The following is a 19,563-nucleotide window of genomic DNA, read 5'->3' as shown; positions in this document are numbered from 1 at the left end:
GGCAGCTGAGGGATGAGTCCTGGACCCTAAAGGAGTGTACAGTCCTAAACCACAGCATCCACCACAACAGGCACCTTCCCCGGGAGCTAAGGCAAAGTCCAGCACAGAAGGACGTGACTGCGAAGCCGGGGGGCGGCTGAGACGGCTTGTGCCCGGGCGTGGCCCCTCCTCACCGTTCACAGATCCTGCCTCTGCCAACCTGGCTGCTCACTAACATGTATTCGTAACCCTGAAACCAACACCAACAGCACTTCTGCAGTCACTCGCAGACGTGTGCACAGTGACGAAAAATTTTAATTGCACACGTGAGCCCTGGAGGCGCAGTGGTTAAAGTGCTCAATCGCTAACCGAAAGATCAGCTTTTTGAACCCAGCAGCTGCTCCTCAGGAGAAAGATGTGGCAGTCTGTTTGCAAAGCCTTAAAAAACAGCCTTGGAAATCCTACAGGGCACTTCTGCTCTGTCCTGAAGGGTCACACTATGAGTCGGAATCAGCTAGGCAGCAGTGGGCCTGGTTTGGGGTTTTTTTGGACACACATGTTCCTAGCCGCAGTCAGAAAAGGCTGGTTCAGTGTTTGTGAACTCAGTGTCTGGGGGATGTTGCGGAACGTAACTAGCATGAAACATGATGCTCATCTGGACCTAGAGCTACAAATGCCCACTGACGAGGGTCCCTGGCCTCCTCCAGAGGGTCCTGGACGCAACCCCAAGGAAGAGAACCTGAGCTGAGTGACTCCTGAGGGCTGCGTAGGCAACAGCCAGGTGACAGAGGAGGGAACAGTAGAGGACGTGACTGGAGTGAGCAAAACCATTATGCAGGAGGGCACTTGGCGCCCATAAGGAGGCCTAGGAAGGGCAAGGTGGCTGGACAGGGAGCAGAGGACCTGGTGGGAGGAGCCTGGACAACAGCAGGGATTCAGGTCTTGGTCTAAAGAGCTGCTGGGGGTCATCTCAGGCCTGCAGAGGAGCCTCAGCTCCAGGGCCCAGCACACAGGTCAGCCCCTGCTGACCACGATCCTTGGAAATCTGGGTCTGTGGTGCAGTCAGAGCTGCCCCCTCTATAGCTAACATGACAACCAGGCTCTGAATAGCTCAGGACTCGGGCTGGGGGAGGGTCACGGCAGAAGGAGGGGCAAACATCCCTCAGTAACAGCAGGCTGAGTACTAAGGAGCAAATGAAGGGCAAAGGACAGTCACCCCGGAGCCCAGGCTTGCCTATGCCTAGTGCAGGGGCAGCGCCATGACGGTGGGTCTGCTTCCAGGGGAGAGGGAGCTGTGTGCAGTGCTGGGTCCCAGGAAGTGCTTCCGGAGAGGAAGAAGAACAAGGCCAGTGGGGACCCAACCACAGAGGACACCTGTGCCAGGTCCAGGATCCTGGCCTCCGTCAGGAAGAAGATGCATGCTGAAGGCCTTCGGACGACCCAAATCCAGACCAAACCTGCTGCTGTTGAGTCAGTTCTGCCTCACGGAGACCCCATGTGTGCAGAGTAGAACTGCTCCATAGGCTTTTCTTGGCTGTCATCTTTGTGGGAGCAGATACCCAGGCCTTTCTTCCATGGCACTGCTGGGTGTGTCCAAATACCAGCCTTTCTATTAGTAGCTGAGCTTAAACCAAGCACAATTCATTTGTGCCACCCAGGGACAGTGGGATGACCCCACCAAAAAATCCTGTTGCCATTGAGTTGATGCCAACTCATAGTGACCCCATAGAACAGAGTAGAACTGCCCCATAGGGTTTCCGAGGAGCAGCTGGTGGATTCGAACGGCCAACCTTTTGGTTAGTAGCCATAGCTTACCACGGCTCTTAACCTCTGCTCTACCAGTGCTCCTGGGATGACCCAGTGGGGGATTAAAGATGGTGGCTCGGAGAGCAGTGTCCTGGAGTCTTGTGGTCTGGAGGATAATGGCCCCGAACAAAGTTGATGCCCTCATCCCTGGAACCTGTAAATATGTCACCTTATATGGCAAAAGGGACTTTGTAGATGTGATTAACTTAAGGATCATGAGATGGGGAAACTGTCCTGGATTACCCTATGGGCCCAATCTAATCACAAAAACCAAAACCAAACCCACCGTTGTCCAGTCGATTCTGACTTATAGCAACCCTATAGGGTTCTTTAAGAGGGAGGCAGGAGGGCCAGAGTCGGTGAAGATGTGATGACGGTAGCAGAGATCAGAGTGATGCAGGACCACAAGCCAAGAGATGTAGGCAGTTTCTAGAAGCTGGAGAAAGCAAGGGAACAGATTCTCCCCTAACCAGTGAAGAGGTGCCGTTGAGTCCACTCTGACTCCTGGTGACCCCATGGGTGTCAGCAGAACTGTGCTCCACAGGGTTTTCAATGGCTGATTTTTTTTGGAAGTAGATTACCAGGCCTTTCTTCCTAGGTGCCTCTGGGTGGACTTGAACCATCAGCCTTTTGATTAGCAGCTGAGTGTGCTCACCATTTGCATCACCCAGGAGCTCCACAGATGATGAAACCAAGGCTTAAAAGCTCAAGCCATCTTTCCGGCTACAATCTGGCCGGACGGGCTTCAAATTAGGTCTTTGTCACTCTAAAGCTTCTAGAGAAGAGGAAACACAGAAAGGGGAGGAGATAATCGGCACCAGGGAATACTCAGGGGGGGTCTGTGCTTTTAGAACCCACCAGGGGCCAGGCCCAGAGCTGGGTACTGAAAACCCAAATGTGTCTCAAGTATAAGCTCTGAACCCAGGAAGCTCACAAGGTGGTCACAGAGGAAGCAGGAGAGTGGCATGGACAATGATCACCTTAAAGACAAACCAGGCCACAGCAAAGGGCTACACAATGTATAGAGGTGAGAGGGCAAGGAAGGCTTCCTGGAGGAGGTGATCTTGGAACCAAGCCTTGAGTATGATTGACAGTGCATGTTTCCAGATGATCAAGGAGTGTTTGGTTTTGGGGGATGTTCAAATATTGACACCTCTCCGCCAATCTTTCTTGCTCTCTCCCCCACCCCAAGTACACCTACCTCCATTCCAAACCAAACCACTTGCCATCGAGTCGATCCTGACTCATGGTGACTCCAGGTCTGCAGAGTAAAACTATGCTTCACAGGTTTTTCAAGGCTGAGACTTTTCCAAAGCAGACCTTTCTTCCGAGGCACCTCTGGGTGGGTGCAAACCCCCAACCTTTCAATTAGTAGTTGAGCTTAGCTGTTTGCATGACTCAGGGACTCCCCACCTCCTATGTTGTTGTTAGGTGCCATCTAGTCAATCCCTTCACATGGCAACTCCATGTGACAGGGTAGAACTGACCCATAGAGTTCCCAGACTGTAATATTAACAGAGACGATTGCCAGGTCTTTTCTCCCACAGAGAGGCTGGTGGGTTTGAATCACTGACTTTTCAGCTAAGAGCTAAGCACTTAACCATTGTTGCACCAGGGCTTCTTCTACTTCCTATAAAAACTCATTGCCATCAAGTCCATACCACCTCATACCAACTCTAAAGGATGGAGTAGACCTCCCCCATAGGTTTCCAAGTTTGTAAATCTTTATGGAAACAGACTGCCACATCTCTCTTTTACAGAATGGCTGGTGAATTTGTCCCACTGACTTTGCGTCATAGGTTGAGCCCTTAACCATTGTACCACCAGGGCTCCTTCTACCTCTTATAAAAAACTAACCAAAACCAAACCCACTAGCTTCAAGTCAATTCTTACTCAAAGCGACCCTATAGAACAGAATAGAACTGCCCCATAGTGTTTCCAAGGCTGTAATCTTTACAGAATCAGAACTGCCACATCTTTCTCTCATGGAGCAGCTGGTAAGTTTGAACCACTGACCTTTTGGTTAGCAGCCAAGGGCTTTAACCACTGCACTACCGGGGCTCCTTCTACCTCCTATTAAAAAAAAAAAAAAAAAACTTGCTATTGAGTCAATTCTGACTCATAGTGACCCTCAATAGAACAGATTAGAATTATCCCATAGGGTTTCCAAGGAGCGGCTGGTGGATTCAAACTGCCAACCTTTGGTTAGCAGCCAAGTTCTTAACCACTGTGTCACCATGGCTCCTATAAGTCCAAACCTGTTGCCTTTAACTCAACACTGACTCATAGCAACCTACAGAGTCCAAATCAACCCTGGACTCCACAGCTGCCCCAAACATATTCCATTAATATCTTCCTTGGTCTTTGTTTTTCCTTCTCGCCTAGTGACTTTCCACGAGAGCCAAAACATGACCTTGAGTACATCCCACCTGAATTTAAACACCATCTGAAGAATAGATTTGACACATTGAACACTAATGACCAAAGACCAGACGAGTTGTGGAATGACATTGAGGATATCATACATGAAGAAAGCAAGAGATCATTGAAAAGACAGGAAAGAAAGAAAAGACCAAGATGGATGTAACAGGAGACTCTGAAACTTGCTTTTGAACGTCGAGCAGCTAAAGCAAAAGGAAGAATTAAAGAAATAAAAAAGAACTGAAGAGAAGATTTCAAAGGGCTGCTCGAGAAGACAAAGTAAAGTATTACAATGACATGTGCAAAGAGCTGGAGATGAAAAACCAACAGGGAAGAACGCGCTCAGCGTTTCTCAAGCTGAAAGAACTGAAGAAAAAATTCAAGCCTCGAGTTGCAATAGTGAAGGATTCTATGGGGAAAATATTAAACGACACAGGAAGCATCAAAAGAAGATGGAAGGAATACACAGAGTCATTATACCAAAAAGAATTAGTCGATGTCCAACCATTTCAAGAGGTAGCATATGATCAGGAACCGATGGTACTGAAGGAGGAAGTCCAAGCTGCTCTGAAGGCATTGGCGAAAAACAAGGCTCCAGGAATTGATGGAATATCAGTTGAGATGTTTCAACAAACAGATGCAGCGCTGGAGGCGCTCACTCGTCTGTGCCAAGAAATGTGGAAGACAGCTTCCTGGCCAACTGACTAGAAGAGATCCCTATTTATGCCTATTCCCAAGAAAGGTGATCCAACTGAATGTGGAAATTATAGAACAATATCATTAATGTCACACACAAGCAAAATTTTGCTGAAGATCATTCAAAAACAGCTGCAGCAGTAAATTGACAGGGAACTGCCAGAAATTCAGGCTGGTTTCAGAAGAGGACGTGGAACCAAGGATATCATTGCTGATGTCAGATGGATCCTGGCTGAAAGCAGGGAATACCAGAAGGATGTTTACCTGTGTTTTATTAACTATACAAAGGCTTTCGACTGTGTGGATCATAACAAACTATGGATAACATTGAGAAGAATGGGAATTCCAGAACACTTAATTGTGCTCATGAGGAACTGTACATAGATCAAGAGGCAGTTGTTCGGACAGAACGAGGGGATACTGAGTGGTTTAAAGTTAGGAAAGGTAAGCGTCAGCGTTGAATCCTTTCACCATACTTATTCAATCTGTATGCTGAGCAAATAATACAAGAAGCTGGACTATATGAAGAAGAACAGGGCATCAGGATTGGAGGAAGACTCATTAACAACCTGCGTTATGCAGATGACACAACCTTGCTTGCTGAAAGTGAAGAGAGCTTGAAGCACTTACTAATGAAGATCAAAGACCACAGCCTTCAGTATGGATTATACCTCAACATAAAGAGAACAAAAATCCTCACAACTGGACCAATGAGCAACATCGTGATAAACGGAGAAAAGATTGAAGTTGTCAAGGATTTCATTTTACTTGTATCCACAATCAACAGCTACGGAAGCAGCAGTCAAGAAATCAAAAGACGCATTGCATTGGGTAAATCTGCCGCAAAGGACCTCTTTAAAGTATTGAAGAGCAAAGATATCACCCTGAAGACTAAGGTGCACCTGACCCAAGCCATGGTATTTTCAGTCACATCATATGCATGTGAAAGCTGGACCATGAATAAGGAAGACCGAAGAAGAATTGACGCCTTTGAATTGTGATGTTGGCGATGAATATTGAATATACCATGGACTGCCAAAAGAACGAACAAATCTGTCTTGGAAGAAGTACAACCAGAATGCTCCTTAGAAGCAAAGATGGAGAGAGTGCGTCTTACATACTTTGGACATGTTGTCAGGAGGGATCAGTCCCTGGAGAAGGACATCATGCTTGGCAGAGTACAGGGTCAGCAGAAAAGAGGAAGACCCTGAACAAGGTGGATTCACACAGTGGCTGCAACAATGATCTCAAGCATAAACAATGATTGTAAGGATGGCTCAGGACTGACAGTGTTTCATTCTGTTGTGCATAGGGTCACTATGAGTCAGAATTGACTCGATGGCACCTAACAACGACAGCAACCTAGGGGCTTTCAGATTCCCACCCCTACCTCAGAATGGCCCAGCCTCTGGCCAGAAGAAGAACTGTTTTAACCAAGCAGGCTCCGGGCAAAGGGTCTCCCCCAGAGGAGCCAGAAGGCTCCCAGATCTGACAGCAGCTCGAGGGAGGCGGGGGCGTACATGGATCCACAGAGTAGGAGAGGAAATAGAAGCGTATCTCACCCAAGTCGCTTATGTAATTTTTAAAAGGCAGCTCTCACAGAGGAAGAGCATTTATCTATTATGAACATTTTCCGTTTTTAGTGGTAATTGAAGTTTTTCATCGGTGGCTCTTGCTAAAAGCGCCAACGCATTGTCACCTTCCCCGCCCGTTTGAATGCAATTAGAGAATTTAATCAAACTCCACTTTGAGTGCAGTGCCAGCCAGGCTATTTTTGCATTTTTTCAATCTAGAATCATTTGGGGACTTTTTAATTGTTAGTTGGGTTTATTTATTGAACTCAGGCTTAAAAGAAAAAATAGACAGCAAGGAGGCAAGAAGTGGCTGGAAATGCAAGAACTCAAACCTGTGTGATTTAATAAAGTCTGCCCTTGCTGGCTCCCGAGATTCCAGTGAATTCAAATTTCAACCCTGTCTCCTAACGTCACTTTATTTGCATCTTTCATCTGTGATGATATTTCAGATAAGATTGTTATAAAATTGCCCCAACTTTGGGCAACCGAAGATCATAAAGTAGGAACATTATTGCATTAAAGGAGAGAGCTGTATCTCATTTAAAACACATAAGCACATAATTTCATAGACGCATATCTGTAGCTGGATGTATATCTATGAACAATGAAATTGCCCCAAAATTAAAAGCCTTCTGGCTATATATTTGTAAACACAATCAGATCACAATCCAATAAAAGGGCACTTTGGAATAAATGTGCTTTACGTGGCCTTCCTTTCATTACATTTTTATCTTTCATTTTGAGAAGCTCACTGACTCCTTTTTGTCTCCACAAAAGATGCAGGAGTTTATGTGAGTATTTTCTTCTTTCCTTAGGCTAATGGTAGAGATTATCATTATTTTAAGGCAAGAAAATAGGACCAGAATTGTGGAAAATACCAAAAGAGAGAAAGAAAGTCACCTTGTGGTACCTAGATGAGGAAAAGTCCCCTTCGAATTTCTCATAACTTCTGGCATATAACACTTTGCATTTTAAAAAGAAACTGTCGCCTCAGTCTTTTTTATGATTCCGATAATGAGAATGGAAGCTATATTGTTAAACAGGAAAGTGCAATAATTTTATACGCACATTAAAAGGGAAAGACCATTCCTTTAATTTAGATCATTTAAAACAAAACTTGCCAAGTGACAACCTTTTAGTTGTAATTCATTCGTCTAGTACAGTTCCGTCTTCATAGGGAAATCCATTCCTGAGATACAGGGTGCAAAGTCAGTGATTAAGGCTTCCTGTTGCACAGAAAGAGCAGCATCCTCAGAGGGACTGAAATGTTGGGTGAGATTATTGAGAGGTACTGGAAAGAGTCTGACAGAAAAAAACTGCACACAGACTGTCAGACAATCTGGATGCCACCTCTGTCCTGCCTGGGGTAGTGTTTCCAAGTGCATAAGGATGATTCAGCTCCAAATTACAGAAAGACAACTCAATAGAGCAAAAAGGTGCCTCCATTGTCTTGTATATCTCAAAAGTCTATGGTAGACTAGATTCCAGCATTGCTGGATCCCAGATCTTCAACAACGCAATGGCACCCTGGTCTTTCTCCCTCTCTTGGTCTTGGCTGTTTGTCTCTGTGTGGGCTTTATTCCTGGAATCAACCCGGTGCTCCCTAACAGCTACAGGCTTACCTCATCTATGCTTCGACTATGCTAGCAGAAAATAGAATGCCTTTTTGCTGGTCCACCAGAAATACTCCCAGTATTCACTCTCACTGGACCATCCTGAGTCATTGCCAACCCCTGAACTAATCACTGTACCCAGGGCAATGGAATGCACCATTCTCCTGTGTCCAGGTCACCTGTACATTCTTGATTTGGAGAAGGGTATAAACCAAACCAAAAAACCAAACCCATTGCCATGGAGTCAATTCCAGTTCATGACAATTGCCTGTGTTACAGAGTTGAACTAAGCTCCATAGAGTTTCCTTGGTTTCCTTTATGGAAATATATCTCCAGGCCTTTCTTTTGCAGTGTGGCTGGATGGGTTGGAGTTGCCAAGCCCCCGTTCAAATGTCATGAACTGAGAAAGGGGCTATCACATATCCTCAAGAATCTAATCAACTACATCTGTGGGAAGAGACAATGGAGAAGCTCAATATCATCAGTCAGAACAAGGTCAAGGGCCAACTGCAGAACAGACCATCAGTTGCTCCTATGCAATATCAAGTTGAAGCTGAAGAAAACTGAAACAAGTCCATGAGAGACAAAGTACAAACTCGAGTATATCCCATCTGAATTTAGAGACCATCTCAAGAAAACATTTGACACACTGAACACTAACGACAAAGACAAGTTGTGAGCTGACGTCAAGCACATTATATACGAAAAAAAGCAAAAGGTCATGAAAAACACAGGACAGAAAGAAAAGACCAAAATGGATGCCAAAAGAGACTGAAACTTGCTCTTCAATGCAGAGGAGCGAAAGAGGACAGAAGTGATGAAGTAAAACAGCTAAACTGAAGATATCAAATGGCAGTTCAAGAAGACAAAGTAAAAGTAAAAAATGAAACGTGCAAAGACCTGGAGTTAGAAAACCAAAGGGAAGAACACTCTGGATTTTGCAAGGTGAGAAAACTACAAGAAAAAATTCAAGCCTCAAGTTGCAATATTGAAGGATTCAATAGGCAAAATATTGAAGGACACAGGAAGTATGAAAAGAAGATGGAAGGAATACACAGAGTCACTGTACCACAAGAATTGGTCTATGTTCAACCATTTCAAGAGGTAGCATATGATCAGGAACCGATGGTACTGAAGGAAGAAGTCCAAGCTGAATGGCGTTGGCGGAAAACAAGGCTCCAGGAATTGATGGAATACCAATTGAGATGTTTCTACAAAACAGATGCTCACTCATCTATGCCAATAAATCTGGCAACTGACTGAAAGAGATCTATATTTACGCATATCAGAAAGAAAGGTCATTATATAACAATATCATTAGTTATAGAAATTATATAACAATATCATTAATATCACTCACAACTAAAATTTTGCTGAAGATAGTTCAAAAACAGTTGCAGCAGTACATCAATAGGAAAAAGCCAGAAATTCAAGCCAGGTTCAGAAAACAATGTGGATTGTCAGATGGATCTTGGCTGAAAGCAGAGAGTACCAGAAAGATGTTTACCTGTGTTTTATTGACTACACAAAGGCTTTCGACTGTGTGAATCATAGCAAATTATGGATAACACTGCCAAGAATGGGAATTCCAGAGCGCTTAATTGTGCCCGTGTGGAATGCATACGTATAAAAAGAGGCAGTAGTTCAAAAAGAACAAGGGGACACTGCATGGTTTAATATCGTAAAAGGTATGTATCAGGGTTGTACCCTTTCACCATGCTTATTCAACCTGTATGTTTGCTGAGTAAATACTCTGAGAAGGACTATATGAAGAAGAATGCAACATCAGGACTGGAGGAAGACTAACAACATGTGATACGTAGATGATACAACCTTGCTTGCAGAAAGTGAAGAGGACTTTTAAGCACTTACTGATGAGGATCAATGACTACAGCCTTCAGTATGGATTACACATCAACATAAAGAAAACAAAAATCCTCACAACTGGACCAATAAGGAACATCATGATAAATGCAGAAAATGGAGCAGCAGTCAAGAAACCAAACGATGCATTGCATTGGGCAAATCTGGTACAAAACACCTCCTTAAAGTGTTAAAAAGCAAAGATGTCACTTTAAGGACTAAAGTGCCCCAGATCCAAGCCATGGTGTTTTCAGTCACCTCATATGCATGTGAAAACTGGGCAATGAATAAGGAAGACAGAGGAAGAATTGACACCTTTGAATTGTGGTGTTGGCAAAGAATATTGAATATACTATGGACTGCCAAAAGAAAGAACAAATCTGTCTTGGAAGAAGTACAACCAGGATGCTCCTTAGAAGCAAGGATAGCAAGGCTTCATCTCAAATACGTTGGACATGTTATCAGGAAAGATCAGTCCCTGGAAAAGGACATCATGCCTGGTAAAGTAGAGGATCAGAGAAAAAGAGGAAGACCCTCCATGAGGTGGATTGACACAGTGGCTGCAACAATGGGCTCAAACATAACAACAATCATGAGGATAATGCAGGACCGGGCAGTGATTCGTTCTGTTGTACATAGGGTCACTATGACTCAGAACTGACTTGACGGCACCTAACAACAAATTCTATTGTACTTGAATTCAATGAAAGGAAAATAAAAAAAGAAACCGAAGAACTGAAAGACTTACTAAATTTCAGATAAATTGTCTTTGATACATGGAATATGATTTCCTGTCTAAACCCAAACCCACTGGTGTCGAGTCAATTCCAACTCATAGTGACCCTCCAGGACAGAGTAGAACTGCCCCGTAGAGTTTCCAAGGAGCCCCTGGCGGATATGAACTGCCAACCTCTTGGTTAGCAGCCGTAGCACTTAACCACTACACCACCAGACTTTCCTTCCTGCCTAAAATCAAATCAAAACCAAACCCAGTGCTGCCAAGTCAATTCTGACTCATAGCGACCCCATAGGACTGAGTAGAACTGCCCCATAGAGTTTCCAAGGAGCGCCTGGCAGATTCGAACTGCTGACCCTTTGGTTAGAAGCCATAGCACTTAACCACTACAGCACCAGGGTTTCCTGTCTAAAAGATCCTTCTAAATTAAAAAAAGAGATTATAACATACTTTGGGTTGGCTTCATTTTTAAATTACATTTCAATTTTAGACTATTAACTCTCCACTATGAAGGAGAAGGAAATTAACATCATATACTTCTCCTTCCCTTCCTTCCAGTTTTTTAAGTTGTGTTGCTATTGCCTAGCTTTATAATATTTGAGTTCTCTTCAGTAAACAAGATTTCACAGTTGTTCAGTCTTAGTCCTGTATTTAAATGACCATGACATGCTCCGTTTGGCCATGACATCTTCATTCCTGCATTGTATATTTTAGTTCTTCTTGTGTTATCTAGACTCAAGGACAAAATAATTGGGAGTTTCAGCTTGAGGAGTGTTTATTTTCCCTGAAGGACTCATAGGTATTGCAATCTGTGAGCTTGTTGTGCATGCTTGTCAATAGTCCTAAAACATTTATATATGAAGGACAACATAGCTGGGTATAAAATTGTTGGCTCATACCTTTTATACCTATCTTTACCTCTCTGTGGGCATTATGAGTCAGAATCAACTTGACAGCAAAGGATTTGTCTGTGTGTGTGTGTGCATATGTTTAGTCTTCTGGAATTAAATATAGTTGTGGAAAATTATAAGATTATAAGAAAATTATAAGATAACCCTGATTACTTTTCTCTTTTATACCTCAAAAAATATGCTTTTTCTCCTAGAAGCCAATAGAGTTTTTTCCTTACCTTTGAAATTCAGTCTTTCTAGAAGGCTATGCATTGATGTCGCTCTCTCTCCACTGCATTTTTCTAGGACATGATGTGCCTCTGATTAGCCCTTTACTTATTTCAGTAGAGCTTTCTTCAGTTACATCATTTAATATTTTTCGGTGTCATTTGTTCTGGCCTTCCGAAAGAGCACAGATTATGTATTTATTCCTCTTGTCTGCTTATCTATTATAAAGATATGTCATTTTTATAATCATTTTCACATCCTTGTACTTTTAAAATGGGGCAAAAGTGTTTTTGGTTGACAGAATAACTGGATAGGCATAACTGGCATTTTAGGGATGGGGGTTAAGGATGCTAAGTATCCCGCAATGTACAGGAGCCCTACCTTATGATGAATATACTTCTCAAAATGCCAGTAGGGCCTATTAGAGTCAGCCTGGCCACCATGTCCTTGATGATGTTTTCTATCATGTTTGTTTTAATATTGCTTTATTTAACATTTTTCTTTTTCACATTGTTTTTGTTTTTTCTTGTGCTCTGCCAGATAAAGATCTGAGACAATGGAAACATGGATTCAGCCTGTTTTCTGGAGCCACCCTTTTGTTGTCCTTGTCCCTAAGGCATCTGCACCCTGCTTGGTGTTGAGGGCTTTAAGAGAGGATTTCCCTTTTCCTTAAGAGGTCTCTGAATTTTCTCCAGTATTCACTGCGTTTCTGCCCCACCCCCCAAACACACACACACACACATACACACACACCACGTTACCTTACATCCAGCACTTTCTCCAAACCAGGAGCCTTAGTCTTAGGGGCTAGAAAAGACATGTGGGCTTGGTTTCTCCTATAGCTCCATTGTCCCATCCAAGCATAATGTCAAACTGGGTCTCTAAAGGGTCATTGCCTGCCTGTGTCAGAGACAATGCTGTCAAAATCAATGGGTTGTTGGATACGCCTTTTAACCCTGGGCCACTTACTCCTAGGGAAACCTGTTTCCTGCTCAAAGACCAAGGAGATGGGTACCAGCTCTCGGCACCCTCCCATTGATTCAAATTTTGCAGTGACTGAAAGATGTGCATTATGCTCCAGGATTGTGCCTTTTCCTTGTTTCAAGGAAAATGAGAAGTTGTTTCATTTTTCTTATTTGCTGGCTGGCATACATTTTGAGGGATAGTAATAGAGAAAATGCCTTAAACTAACCTTTTAACCAGAAGCCTGGCTTGAGTCTTGTATGGGAAAGATTTCCAGTTCCAAGGGGTCTTCATCAATCTCAGATCCGTTTTATTAGTTGTGTGACCTCAGTCATCAATTTCTCAACTCTGTCTAAGTTTCCTCATCTGTAAAATGGGAATAATAAACATACCTAAATCACATTGGGTGCTTGTGAGGACTGAATGAATGAATGAGAAAACCTTAACACAGCCCATGAGACTATTCAACAGACCCTTATTACAATCCAAACAACAACTCTATGAAGTGAGTATCACTGTCCTCAGGCTACATGTGTGAAAACTGAGACACAGGGTAGGTGGCTTTCCCAAGTTTGTATGGTAAATACGTGATAAAGCTAGGCATCAAAACCCAAACATATGCTTGACCATGTTCCAAAGGAGGAATGACAATCTATAGATCACTCTTCACAAAACATTTTCAAATTCATTAGTGCTTTGAATCACAGTGTACCCATTTTACAGATGATGAAAACCAAAAGCAGAGTTGCCTAAGGCCACCCAGCTAGTAAGTCACAGAGTCGGGATGGGAATGCTGACTTTTAGTGATCCAATGTATATGAACACACTATCCAGTGTATATCCAATGTACAGCAGGTGTATATGGATATCCTATAGAGCGTTTATCCAGTGTAAACAGATTCACTATTCTGTGTATATAGATTCACTGTCCTGTGTGTATCAAGTGTATATGGATTCACTGTCCCTCATGTAAGTGTATATTCAGTGTATGTGGATGCACAGTCCCATGTATATGCAGTATATATGGACACACCATCCTGTGTATATCCAGGGTACATGGATACACTGTCCAGTGTGTATGCAGTGTATATGGACTCACTGTCTCATGTATATCCAGGGTATATGGATACATTGTCCCATATATATCCAGGATACATGATACACTGTCCTGTGTATATCCAGGGTACATGGATACACTGTCCCATATATATCCAGGATACATGATACACTGTCCTGTGTATATCCAGGGTACATGGATACAATGTCCAGTGTATATACAGTGTATATGGACTCACTGTTCCGTGCATATCCAGGGTACATGAATACACTGTCCAGTGTATATGCAGTGTGTATGCACTCACTGTCCTGTGCATATCCAGGGTACATGAATACACTGTCCAGTGTATGTGCAGTGTATATGGACTCACTGTCCTGTGCATATCCAGAGTATATGGATTTACTGTCCAATGTATATCCAGGGTACATGGATACACTGTCCCGTGTATATCCAGGGTACATGGATACAATGTCCAGTGTATATACAGTGTATATGGACTCACTGTTCCATGTATATCCAGGGTACATGAATACACTGTCCAGTGTATATGCAGTATATATGGACTCACTGTCCTGTGCATATCCAGGGTACGTGGATACACTGTCCAGTGTATATGCAGCGTGTATGGACTCACTGTCCTGTGCATATCCAGGGTACATGGATACACTGTCCAATGCATATGCAGGGTATATGGGCTCACTGTCCCATGTATATCCAGGGTATACCCACTGTATATGGATATAGGAACAAGTTGATTGGTGCCCTAAATTGTGCCTGCACCTGGGTACAGGACAGGGAGACCAGAGACAAAAAGGTGACAGGGAGTGAAGCGGACCCTGTGTACCTGCGTGAACTTAGAAGAGTCACTTCACCCCTCTGAGACTCAAACGCCTCAAATGGAAAATGGAGATAACAGCACAAAAACATGAGCTTAAGATAACGTTAAATGAAGAGAAAACCTACAAGACAGTATCTGCTCCACGATCTCACTTTGTTTCTCCACCAGCATCTGTGCCTACAAGGCCATCTCTCTTTCTCATATCTATCTGCCTAGCTGCCTAAGCACTGGGACAATGTATATGAAACCCACTTATGTTCCTGGGTGGCAGGAATGCAGGTGATTTTAATTTCCTTTATACATTTTTGAATTCTCAAACTTTCCTGTAAAGAAGGAACATGTGTTACTTATCCGATCAAGGAAGAACGCAAGCCTTACAAAAATATCGACCTTATACAGTCGTTGTAGGATGCCTGAAACAAGGTGGAAACATGAAGTGCCAGGACTTCGCAAGTCAACAGGCATGAGCTGATTTCTCTCCGGCTGGCCTGCGACCTTGGACCTGTTTACTGCCGTCTCTGGGCCTCCATCTTCTCATCTATCAGATGGGACCATGCTGATGCCTGGGGATGGCGTGAGGGTTCAGCGGAACAGCCTATGTATGCATCTCCCACGAGGCCGGGCACACAGTAGTCGCTCCCCAAGTATCAGTTCTTTCTCCTTCTTCGAAAGTTCCAGCTGGGTTTTCTGCAAGCCTTGGAGATATGAGGGCCAAAACTGCAGCCAAGGAGAACTCCTGAGCAGTGCTGTTTATTTATACAGTGGGAAGATTGAAATCATTACACTTTGACTGGCAGCAGCTATTTATAAGCCTGGTTGCCAGTGAGCTGCCGGCATCAGGACTCTCCCCAACAAATCTACCAACTCCCCCAGCTCAGCCGTAAAACTCCACAGATAGCTGTGTGGGCCTCTGCTTCCCAACCACATGAAAGCAGAATCCCGCCCGTATTCTATTAAACTAAGATCATTCCCGGCAGTAAACAAGGCACAGTGGGGGGCGCAAAGAGAGCCCTCCAGAAATGATGGGGGGTGGAGCTTAGCTGCACAGCACACTCTAAAACCCCTTTGCTCAGCCCAGCATCCCCGATCTGATGTGAAGCAATCGTGGGTTTCATCACAAGCCCTGGTCTGCAGTAGGCAGGCCACCCCACAAGTCCTTTGCAGTGTTGATGGAGCACAGAGCCTGGACAATGTGGGTGTGAATGGACAAGAAGATCTGATGGATAAAGACAAGAAAGAGAAGCAAGTAGCGGGATAGGAGCAGCCAAGGCAGAGAAGAGTGAGTAGCTCAACTGGGCAAAGCAAGGGGTAAGACAGAAGCAACGGGCGCTTACCTCAGACTCCACCAAGCCGTATGGCACACAGTAGGTGTACAGTAAGCACTGGCTGGCCAGGATAGCTATGCACCAGGCCCGGTTAGGATGGACAGGGGCCTCTGGAAAAGAAGAGGTGAAAGCCTTGTTTTCTTCTCAAATCCCAGGCTTTCCCTGCGCACACAGCTGCACCCAGCCAACCTGGGTCTGCCCTGGGGAAATCTGGGGTCTGCAGGGGTCCTTCTGCCTCCTGACCAACTGAAGAAATTTCTGGAAGGGCTGGGTGTACCCATTTGAATCTTGCTCTCACTCCGCTAACACCTTAGGCCAAGTTTTGAGTAAAACCCAGGCTGTTCCTCTGACTTTTACATTTTTTTTTTCTTTTTAACTTTCCTTTAAGTTTAACATGATTTTGAATTCAGGGGAAACATAGGCCACATGTTTTCAATCCATCCACACTTAAATCATCAAGATGTCGTAGGCCAACGGTTTGGAGGCCAACGGGAGCACCGGAGCCTTTTAAAGACTTTCTTCTCTTTCTCTAGCAATCCGGAAGCAGCCTTTTTCCAAGAGGAAACCAAATCACAGCTCCACAGAGGCTGCATTCAGCTCCAGACTCAGCGCCCTTGAAGGCCGAGCAGACTCAGAACTCGGCACAAGCCAGTCGCAGCAGGGAAGGTCTTTCCACTCCAAGAACCCTGCGCTCCTCATCCACCGTCTCCCAGTGGAGGCACAGCAAGACGGAGAGGGGGAGGAGATGTGGAGCAGCCACGTGCTGGGAGAGGAGGGGCCGCAGGGATGTAGGCCATTGGGACCAGGTGATCAATGGTACAGAGTCCCGGGGGGCGCAAACGGTGAACGTGCTCACTGAAACGGTTGGAGTCCACCCAGAGGCACCTTGGAAGAAAGGCCTGGTGATTTACTTCTGAAAACTCAGCCACTGAAAGCCCCGTGGAACACAGTTCTGCTCTTCCACACATGGGGTCGCCGTGAGCTGACTCTGCACGTGGGTGGATGATCCCTTATGCACACAGCTTGGGCTGCAACTCACCAACGTGAGACCTGGGGAAGCCACGGGGCCACTCCAGTCTCTGCTCTATTCTCGTAAAAGTGGGTGCCAGCACCCACACCGCAAACTCAAAACTCATTGCTGTCGAGTGGATTCTGACTCATAGTGACCCTATTTATACAACAGAGTAGAACTGCCCCATAGACTTTCTGGGGAGCGCCTGGTGGATTCGAGCTGCTGACCTTTTGCTTAGCAGTCTTAGTTCTTAACAACTACACCACCAGGGTTTCCACCCACACTGCAGACCTGTGAAAGTAGTAAGGGAGAAATAGGATAAAATGAAACAAAGCAAAGAGCATCTAAGTGCAGGAAACCCACTTATCCAAGAGTACGCCTGGCCAGACAGAGTTCCATCAGCTTCCGCCCACACTTGAGGCCAAAATCTTGCCCCTGATGGCTATGGAGCCTTCACTGCAAGCCTCCACCTCTGCTTCGTTGGTTCGTTAGCTGGCAGGAGTGGTCAGGGGTTCCGTAACTCAGACATCCAGAGGACGGCATACTACCCACAGTGTGGTGAGCACAGCTACACATCTGCATGACAAACTTAAACACAAGATGCCTCACGGAGTCCGATGCAGCTCCTAGAACCTCCTCGCCAAGAAACAGGAACAACAGCAGCAATAGCTGATCCTGGCCCTGCCCCATTCCCCCCAGATTTATTCTCTGGACCCCTTCCTGTGTGCCCAGGCTGTCATTTCCTCTGGGCAGGGGTCTGCTTACATGTCATAGCGACCCTTCCCATCCCCGACCACCCCCACTGTAAGCAAGGTGAATCCCAACTCATGCTCCCACCCACTGGAGGTTTGTTGGGGAGAACCGTGTTAGCGTTGGTGTTAGTGAGATCTAGATGTGCAGAACCCCTGTGCCGTCCCCCAAACCCACACCCTCACCCCTCACGGTTGCAAAAGCTTGGGGAGGCTGTCCCTAATAAGCAAGTATTTGTAGTCTGGCAAAACGAATACCAGCACAGACCCTAGAGTCTGACTGTTTAGGTTTGAATCCCAGCTTGATCACCTTCAAGCTGTGTGACCTTGAGCAGGTTACTTAACATCTCTGTGCTTTTTGTAAAATCAGTATAACAGTTACCACTTCACAAGACTGCTGGGAAAATTAAATTGGTTATTAATACATGCAAAGCACTGAAAGCAATGCCCGGTGTACAGCACACCCAGGTGTGTTGGCTACCACCTTCAGCATGAAAAAGGAAGACCAAAGAAGAACTGATGCATTCCAATTGTGGTGGTTGGTAAAGAATATTGAATATACCATGGTTTGCCAGAGGACCAAACCAAATTAGTCTTGGAGTAAGCACAGCAAGGATACTCCTTAGAAGTAAGGAAGGTGAGACTTCGCTTCCCTTAATTTGGACATGTTATCAGGAGGGACCAGTCCCTGAAGAAGGACATCATGCTTGGTAAAGTAGAAGGGTGACCCTCCATGAGATGGACTGACAGAGTGGCTGCAACAATGGGCTCAAACACAGCAAAGAATGTGAGGATGAAACGGGCCTGGGCAACGTTTCATTCTGTTATCCATGAGTCAGAGCCAACTCGATGGCACCTGACAAAAACAACAATGATCATCATCATCATCATTATTATTGGTCCAAAGAGTGCCAGAATCTATGGGCACGGAAAGCACTTGGCCCAGGGAAAGCTCTCAGCAAACACTACCGGTCTTCCTCTCTCTCTCTGTGCTTCTGTCTATCTGTCAATAGTGTTTGCATCAACACCAAACTGTAATGTCCCAGTGAAACCTGAGATCATACAACCTGAACACTGGTGGTATGAGGTTAGATGATCAAGTCCAAATGCTTCCTTTGGGATATTTTGCCTTTCTTTTTTTTTTGTCCTTTCAATCCACCACCAAGAGTAGAACCTCCAAAGCTTTGAAATCCCCCAGGGAAGGTCTTCCCACTGAGTCAGCAGCCCACTCCCCAGGGCAAGAGGCACAGAGAGAAAATCTCCTCAAGGGCATGGACCACCACATACGCCCTTGACCGAGCAGCCCCACCCACTACTAATTGGGGCTTGGAGAGGAGGTCAAAGGAAGCCCTGTGTAGATTAGGAAGAAAGGGAAGGAGACGGGGAGATAACAGGGAAGTTGGCCAGGAGAGACTGCAAAGCTTAATCTCCCAGCCCTGCTGTCCCATCTAGAAGTGAATCACCGCTATTTGGTTCAAAAATGTTTTAAGATCTCAGAAGACAGGTTTACGTCAACACAACAGGCCTCCCGGCCAGACGGAAGGAAGAGCAGCCGGACCCGGTATCTTGGGGACAAGAGCTGCCCCTCAGCATCAGAGTCAATCACAGGCATCACTAGGGAGCTGAACACCCACCCTGTTCAAAATTACAAAGAAAGAAAGAGAGTGTTGCGATGGCCACCGTGTCACCAAGCAGTATGTAACGCTAAGAGTTGGGAGCAGCTCTGACCAGAGAACAAGACACGAAGGCAGAGGCGCGGATCTTGTCTTTCCCGTTGGTGAGATGCACATGAACTCAAATGCCAACTCCTTTG

At 45.1% G+C, this 19,563-nt stretch overlaps 1 long non-coding RNA gene across 2 annotated transcripts in view; it reads right to left on the bottom strand.

The window, feature by feature from the left end:
- LOC111750190 (uncharacterized) overlaps positions 1-19,563 on the bottom strand; it is a 42,078-nt gene that overhangs the window by 9,935 nt on the left and 12,580 nt on the right. For both annotated transcript variants that reach the window (XR_002785362.2, XR_010323231.1), the window contains exons 3-6: positions 15,999-16,099; positions 15,055-15,410; positions 12,999-13,135; positions 11,818-11,977 (exon numbers count right to left, since the gene is read on the bottom strand). This is a non-coding gene — a long non-coding RNA (uncharacterized LOC111750190). The remainder of the gene's footprint in view (positions 1-11,817; positions 11,978-12,998; positions 13,136-15,054; positions 15,411-15,998; positions 16,100-19,563) is intronic.

This window comes from Loxodonta africana, chromosome 10 (genome assembly GCF_030014295.1).
Source record: "Loxodonta africana isolate mLoxAfr1 chromosome 10, mLoxAfr1.hap2, whole genome shotgun sequence".
NCBI lineage: Eukaryota > Metazoa > Chordata > Mammalia > Proboscidea > Elephantidae > Loxodonta > Loxodonta africana.
This window is presented reverse-complemented; position numbering and strand designations above follow the sequence as displayed.